Raw genomic sequence first — 8298 nt, 5'->3', positions numbered from 1 at the left:
TTAATACAGACAAAGCAATTGCAGCCTGTGGTTCTAATGGAAAATAGGAAATGCGACTGGATGCTTCTGCTGAAAAATGTCCAATGGTATTAAAAATTTTGTCTGCATCGGCTCATCTTCCACTTCATAAAAGTTAATGATTCAAAGCATCTGGTTGTATTAGGCTCACTAACATCCTTCTGTGTTTCCTACCTCCTGATGCGAAATGAAAAGTTTGTCTTCTCAACATTCTGATACAAGGTCTGCAAATCCCTTTATAGAAAATCCATGTATCAGCTACTGTCACTTTCCTGACTTGAAAAGCAGTAAGAATATTTTTCTTGTACATGCTGGCTGCATTCAAAATAATTTTTGAGACATTTCCTAATATGTTTGCACTCAGATGTCATCAGCCTTTTAAGGACTTAGCTATGTCTTCTTGTTTGGTTAGTAATTGAATTTACTGTTTTTGCTGTGAATCTTGGTTATGTTATGTTCTCTTCCCTTGATGCTGATCTCTGAAAATGCTTAGTAGCTTTATATAAGATTTCCCAGGTTTCTTCTTGTGTTGTGGCTATTTTTACTCACTTTCTTATGCTTTTCCAATTCTACTTAATATTGAAAATCCTCTAGATGACATAAAACATAAAACAGAGGAGTTTTGTTATTGTATCTTTTTCAAAAGCCCTTGAGAACTTTGGCCAGGATTTCACAGCTCTAACAAACCTTGCCATTTGTGACCATTAAAAAATTCCCTCTTGTGCTTTCTCATCTTGAACGGCAGCAGTCACAAGCGGCTATCATAATGCTAGCCTTGTGTGAATCCTACTAAATAAAGTCTGCTGTGTGATGGCACAAAAGCATCTCAAAGACTTACAGCAGAGCAGCCACAAGTTCCTTACTCATGTCATTTACTGCAGCTATTTCTTTCACTCTCTGGGTGCAGCTTGTAGTCTGGTTATCCAGTGAAACCATAGCAACTACAGAACTGAGTCATAGAGCGGCCAGAAACATTCACAGGGTTACTCTTGCCTGATAACATGGAACCACTGAGAATTCAATGTAGAATATGATGTTGCCAAAGATCAGGAGAACACACAGAAATTTCCCGAGTTTTTATGAAGGGCATGTATGTAATGCACATCATCATTCACTACATGTGTTACGCTGACAGCTGTCTCCCACTGTGTTAAAGGGGTCTAGGTTCTTCTTCATTTAACAGTGAAGCACTGATGAACAAGTGTAAAATCTGGACGGAAGAAGACTGAAAAAGAAGTTCATATAGAATATATTAACTTCCTATTACGTCATTTCAGTGAAGCAATCTTTAACTAGAAGAGCTATGGGAAAAGAGAGAGAACCAGTGAATAGAGATGTCTTGTGAATTACTCACACAATAATAACAGAATTCACTTGACTAACTCTGGAAATGAATGATTATACTTTTGTTTGTTTTTTCAAATATTACCCAGTGAGCTGATATATGAATACTATTTTACGTGAAAAAATTTCTTAGGAAAAAAGAAAATGATTTATTATTCATTTTTGAAGAGGTTTTTGATTATTCCTTTTAAAATGAATATTTTTAAAGGAATGATTTTAAACTTCTGTAAATAATATATTTTAGGTATAAATTAATTTATGTGTTATAAAATTTAAATTCTAAAATTATAAATCAATTTTTAAAAGAACAGTTCCTTTAAAGGAATGTGATTTTTAGGGAAACCACAACAGTCACTGACCTCCACAAATAAGGAGAAAGACGTCCTCTATATGTGTTATAAATAAGATCAAGGATGGCCAATTCCTAGTACTTCAAATTGGCATGTAGAAAAAATAGCCCACCTCTGTAATAAGCTTACTTTATTGTATGCAGGAATGATGGGCAACTCACAATTAGAGGATGAAATTACCCAGGTTTAGGACAAAGTGTGACGTGTTACTAGGTTCAGGTTATGCATTTTGAAGCTTGTTGACAACCTACTGAAGTCAAGAGAAATATCTAGATTAATTGTGTTTTTTTATATATTGTCTTTACTGGAGTAATCCTAGCGACGCAGCACTATACATCACACAGACTGAAATTGTTGACTGCCACCACATTCCTACTGGTGTTCTCCCAAAACCTGAAAATATCCCATTTTAAAAAATGTGTTAATTTTCAGGATCAATACTTTGATTTCTCTCTGCCTTGTTCAGATTAAATAGTTTTGAATTCATCTTTAACTCTGAGTAACCGTCTTCCACTCAGAATTTAAGACTGTCAAGACTTTTTTTTTGGCGAAGGCTGTGTAGGTCTGCGGCCCTCATCTCCTGACTGTCCAAGCTGTCACTTCTTCAAAGTGACTTCTGGTTCCCTCTTGAGGCTCATATCTGGTCTTCCTTCACAAAGAAACCAGAGAAGGAGGGAAATAGTGCAGGGCGGAGTCCTATGCCCAGAGGGATGATAAACAAACGTAGGGTGAGCATTATCCTAGACTGGAGAAGCTGGAGTACCTCTCAGCCAGGTACTTAGAGATACTTCAGTGACATGCTGAAATGAGGATTATGCATTCAATATTTTTAAACTAATGATGCCTTCAGCCTTGTGAAGTAGTTTTATTAACCTCTCCACTTTTGAATAAGAAGTATGTTTATGGATTGCTGTTTTAAATCTCATATGCAACCTTTACTTTGAAAAGAAAAAGCAGATAAACTTTCTATGAATAGAAGTCAGTGAGTAAAACCTAGATCTTAAAGTGATCCAGAATTTTTTTTCTTTCTTTCTTTACTGAACTGCATTATCTTTCTAGTTACTGGAGTGCTAGAAATCCCAAATGTATGGACACATCTGTGGGATCAAAGCAGGACAAAAGTATGTACAGCCAAAATATGGTCTTTAAGGCTTGCAAAACACTTACATTTTATGAAACTCCTCAAAATTGAAGTCTACTCCTGTGCATGGCAAGGTCTGCAGGCCAGGTAGTTTTCTGTCTTTCCTGCTTGAAAAGAGTGTCCAAGGTCTGTGAACACCCTCAACCACTGCACAGGGCACAGCCACTGCTTGCCTCTCAAAACACAAAATCAAGACTTTTTAGAGGAGTTGTGTGCTGGTGGGTGCAGTGGCTGGTTTGTTTTACTGTCAGTTCAGCAGTGTGATGGCTGGATCACTGACTTGAGTTGGGGTCCACTTGACTGTGCCTGAGGGGATCCAGATCATCCTCCCCAGGCAGACAGCTCAGCTGGCAGCCTTGCCCTTAGCAAGATGAGAGTCATTCTCTTTTTTTGGGGTATTTGTAACTTAGCATTGCATCTTACATGCACAGTAACTGGTTGTAGTAGGTAAAAGTTTCTAAAAATCTTAACTTTAGATAAAGGAAATCTCAGTGAGTCATTTTTGTTCTAACACTCGTAATTCAAAGAATAAGAAGAGATAACGTTAAGACAGGCTGTTTTAAATGCCTATTAAATTGTTGTAGTCATCTAATTATCTGGCTCCCTTCTGCATTTTATAGAAAAAAAAAAGAAAAAAACAAACAAAAAAACCACATAGTAATTTCTGCTTGAATAAAGGCTTTCAGGACAGAAGCGTCACTTCAGAGGCTACAACTCAGCCACTTATAAAGCTCCCTCTACTTAGTATCGAAAAACTTTTGGCTCCATAGTATTTCCATAGGTAACTGTATCTAAAAAAAACCCAACAGGCTAAAATGCAAGAAAATAATTCTAAAAATGACAGGCTAAAATATCATGGCTAGTTATGGTACATCAGTGTTACAACATGCAAACTGATTATGGCACCTTATTCCTTTCTAGCAGGAACACATGCAAATGCAAAAAGTTTTCTGGGTACAGAATGGCAGTAGTACATCGAAGACACCAAATCTACATGGAGGCACCTCGCTTTCCTCTTCTGTAATTAAACCCTTTCTCATAGGGAAGGACAGGGCTGAGTAGAAATGGAAATGCATACTGTATAAGAAAGTGTATGAACACTAATATAGTGATGTGATGAAAAGCTACCAAGCTGTTACCTTGAAAATTTTTGTTTGTTGCTCATGCTCGCACTAGTTTTTGTGTCACAGTTACAAGGAACTATTTTTACTTTTGACACTGCTTCACATAAAATCCAGCTTGTTAGTCAGAATGTTAAGTGAAGAATCTACCTTTTGAAAGACTTTTCATTCTCTATGTAATAAAATTATTCATTATTCCACAATTATAGAATCATAGAATCATAGGTAGGAAAAGACCTCTATCATCAAGTCCAACCATCCACCCAACAACACCATGCCTGCTAAACCATGTCCCGAAGTGCCACATCTACACATTTTTTAAACACCTCCAGGAACGGTGACTCACCCTCCTCCCTGGGCAGCCTATTCCAATGTCTGACCACTTTTTCAGTAAATAAATTTTTCCAAATATCTAATCTAAACCTCTCCTGATGCAGCTTGAGGCCATTGTGTCTCATCCTATTGTTAGCTACCTGGGAGAAGAGACCAACACCTGCCTCACTACAACCTCCTTTCAGGTAGTTGTAGAGAGCAATAAGGTCTCCCTTCAGCCTCCTCTACTCCAGACTCAAAAAACACAGTTCCCTCAGCTGCTTGTCATAAGTCTTGTTCTCCAGACCCCTCACCAGCTTTGTTGTCCTTCTCTGGACATGCTCCAGCACCTCAATGTCTTTCTTGTAGTGAGGGGCCCAAAGCTGAACACAGTACTCGAGGTGCAGCCCCACCAGTGCAGAGTACAGGGGCATGATCACTTTGCTACTCCTGCTGGCCACACTATTCCTGATACAAGACAGGATGCTGTTGGCCTTCTTGGCCACCTGGGCACACTACTGGCTCATGTTCAGCCAGCTGTTGACCAGCACCCCAAGGTCCTTTTCTGACGGGCAGCTTTCCAGCCATTCCTCCCCAAGCCTGTAGCACTGGATGGGGTTGTTGTGACCCAAGTGCAGGACCCAGCATTTGGCCTTGTTGAAACTCATGCAGTTGGCCTTGGCCCATCGATCCAGTCTGTCGAGATGCCTCTGCAGAGCCGTCCTACCCTCGAGCAGCTCGACACTCCTGCCCAACTTGGTGTCATCTGCAAACTTACTGAGGGAGCACTCAATCACCTCATCCAGATCATTGATAAAGATGTTAAACAAGACCAGAGCCAAAACAGCCCTGGGGAACACAACTGCCAACTGGATTTAACTCCATTCACCACCACTCTCTGGGCTCAGCCATTCAGCCACTTCTTCATCCATGCTCTCTGCATGACCTAAAAATAAGTCCTCTCATCAAGGAGATATTAAACTGATAAGAACTGATACTACACCTGATCTTAGCCAAAAGGCCAAGAAGCGATGCTCTGTTCCTCACAAGTGCGCCCCTGCAGCACCCACAGTCTGTATTTTCTGCATTTTCTTCAGAGTAGTGAAAATGGAAGACTTTTGTGTCCTGTGGAATGTCTACCTACCAGCCAAATTTAATTTATCTATTTGCAATCCTGAAATGTAAGATCTGTACTGATGTTGATTTATCCTGCATATTCAGTATTTGGAATAAACTACGAAATGTAGAGAATTTCTTAAGACAATTGACCAAGGGAAATATTAAGTTGATGAAGTGTAATAGGCTTAATATTTTTTCTCTATATATTCAAAATATTATAAGGAAAATATTTTGGAAAATTGATAAACTTAGTTTATACATGAAGATGACAATCTGACATTTATTTACAGCAATAATTCAGAACTTCATCAGACTGTCTTTTTGTTTCAGTGGCAGGGCTGAAGGTGATTAAAGAAAGGAAATGTCATTTCTTGGCATCTGCTGTAGTCTGAGTTTGCAAAAAACACGGATATAAACCCTTGAATTTGTTTCCTTTTGAGCAAAGAATACATAAAAGATTAAAATGATAAGAAAGGAGAAGTCATTAATCACATATTTTGCCTTTTTCCCATGGCAAAACCCAGTGTTTTTGCAGAAACAAACCCTGCAGTCACAGTAGTGTCGAGTGGGTTCTGCACAATCTATGACTGAGTAAATTAAAAGTGTAACCTGGAGAGATATACTTAAAAAACAGAAAGTTTTTTTCTCATTTTTACATGCAAATTTCACCTAAGGAATTATATTCATATTTTATTCCTTGTGAAAGTCCTCACAGCATGATCTTCATGAGCGTTTGCAATATTTTGATTTCTTCCTTACAGTATCGCTGAAATGGCTCTTGTCGTGATGATTCTGAAGGCCTTTACCTTGTGTTCAGCAGCGTGTGTGAGCTATTGCTGCTTTCAAATCTGCGTGGCAATTCTGCAGCTAGTGCCAAACAGTACTCATTCGTGCAAACAGACTTATTGACTCCAGTGCAGGTCCTTGGGTTTATAATGTCGATTAAGTAAATATTTGTAAGTCAGGATTGTATAAACAGCCCCTCCAGTCACTGGCATCTTCTGAAGCATTAGAAGAACAAACTGAAATGGCTAAAGCCTGTTTCTACACAGTGGTAAGCAAAAGAGGAGCAGGGATTGTTGCCTGCCACTGAAGCCAAACAGGCTGGATTATTTTCCTTCAGTAAAGCAGGCAGCTGGTCACCTCCAAAGCCTCTGAAAGTAGGTTTGGGAGGCTGTGTAAGATGGAGGGAGTGAAAACAAGTGCAGCCTTCGGGAAACTGCTCATTTGGACGTCTAGAGTTGGGAGCAACTGGACCACCCTCTGAACAGTACCAAAGCAAAACTAGTCACTGTGGTCTGAAATAAATCCAGAGGAGCAGGCAAAGAATTAGAGTGTGGATGAGCAGGGACCTGTTGTTTGAGTCTTCTCTTGCCTCTTTTTGATTCAGAGAGGAGGTGAGCCTTTAGAAGCAGCAAAGCCATCTGCCTGAAATTATTGTGCTTGTGATCCTTCTCCAAAAAAGCAGAAAAATTAGAAAGTATGCAGAACCCTCCAAAAAGAAAACCCAACACCAAATAACAGAAATGTCTTATTATGAGAGTTTTCACCGTGATCTGGGAAACTGAGTCACGTCATTTAGGAAAAGGAAAAAAAGCAGAGCTGCCCAGTGCTGTGCAAGTATAGCATGTTCACTGAAGCCTAAGACTGGATGAAATTATATTAGAATTAAGGAACTTCTTGAAAATAGAGATGCAAAAGCAAAGAAGCAAATCAACAAAACTTAGTATATCAACAAGATCGATTGCAAAGTGGTTAAATCTGTAAGAAGTGAAGACACTTGCTTTGTTTCCTACAGCAGGGTTTCATAATGACATGTTGATGAAATTTGATCATTAGCAAAAGATTTATGAAGAACTTTTTATTCAGTCCACTAGTCAAAATATATTCATCTACAAAAGTACCAACTTATTTAATAAATATTTTTTGTGATTTATTTCTGTTAATGGTGAAAACAGGCTCTTCTGCTAACTTGGAAACATTTTGATGGTTCAAGAGATTGTTGCATTACTGTGCATCACGTATTCTTAAACAAAAAGATGTCCAAATGCCTAACATTTATTTTTGATGTTGATACTAAAAAGTTTATAAATCAGTTAAAATGTTGCAAATAAACAATTATTATAAATAGACAGTAAATACTAAAAATGACACAGTGATTGTTTGTCTACATATGATAGACCCACATGTTCTGGGCTCCCCAGTTCAAGAAAGATGAGGAGCTACTGGAGAGAGTCCAGTGGAGGGCTACGAGGATGATGAGCGGACTGGAGCATCTGTCCTACAAGGAAAGACTGAGGGAGCTGGGCGTGTTTAGCCTGAAGAAGAGAAGGCTCAAAGGGGACCTAATAAGTGCTTATAAATATCTGCAGGGTGGGTGTCAGGAGGATGGAGCCAAAATTTTCAGTAGTGCCCAGCGACAGGACAAGGGGCAATGGGCACAAACTGAAGCAGAGGAAGTTCCGTCTGAACATGAGGAAGAACTTCTTCCCTCTGAGGGTGACGGAGCACTGGAACAGGTTGCCCAGGGAGGTTGTGGAGTCTCCTTCTCTGGAGGTATTCAAGACTCGCCTAGACAAGGTCCTGTGCAGCCTGCTGTAGGTGACCCTGCTTCGGCAGGAGGGTTGGACTAGATGACCCACAGAGGTCCCTTCCAAACCCTACCATTCTGTGATTCTGTGATATTAAGCCATCATCTAAGAATACTGAACTGTAATAGTCTTAGAGAACCTGCTTTTGAGCTTTTCAGTGTCATGAATAGCATATTGGTTCATAAACTTTCTGGTGTGAATGCAGTTCAGCTTAATAGGGTGCAATGGGAAAAACAAGCCTGGAAGTAATATAGATAAGCAACCACACAACAATTTTCAGGGATGCGATTGCAGGGCAATGG

At 39.4% G+C, this 8298-nt stretch overlaps 1 pseudogene; it reads right to left on the bottom strand.

Annotated features, from left to right (window-relative positions):
• Positions 1-5216: 5216 nt before the first annotated feature.
• Positions 5217-5319, bottom strand: LOC142364403 (U2 spliceosomal RNA; annotated as a pseudogene).
• Between the last annotated feature and the right edge of the window lie 2979 nt (positions 5320-8298).

Source organism: Opisthocomus hoazin, chromosome 1, assembly GCF_030867145.1.
Source record: "Opisthocomus hoazin isolate bOpiHoa1 chromosome 1, bOpiHoa1.hap1, whole genome shotgun sequence".
Lineage (NCBI taxonomy): Eukaryota > Metazoa > Chordata > Aves > Opisthocomiformes > Opisthocomidae > Opisthocomus > Opisthocomus hoazin.
This window is presented reverse-complemented; position numbering and strand designations above follow the sequence as displayed.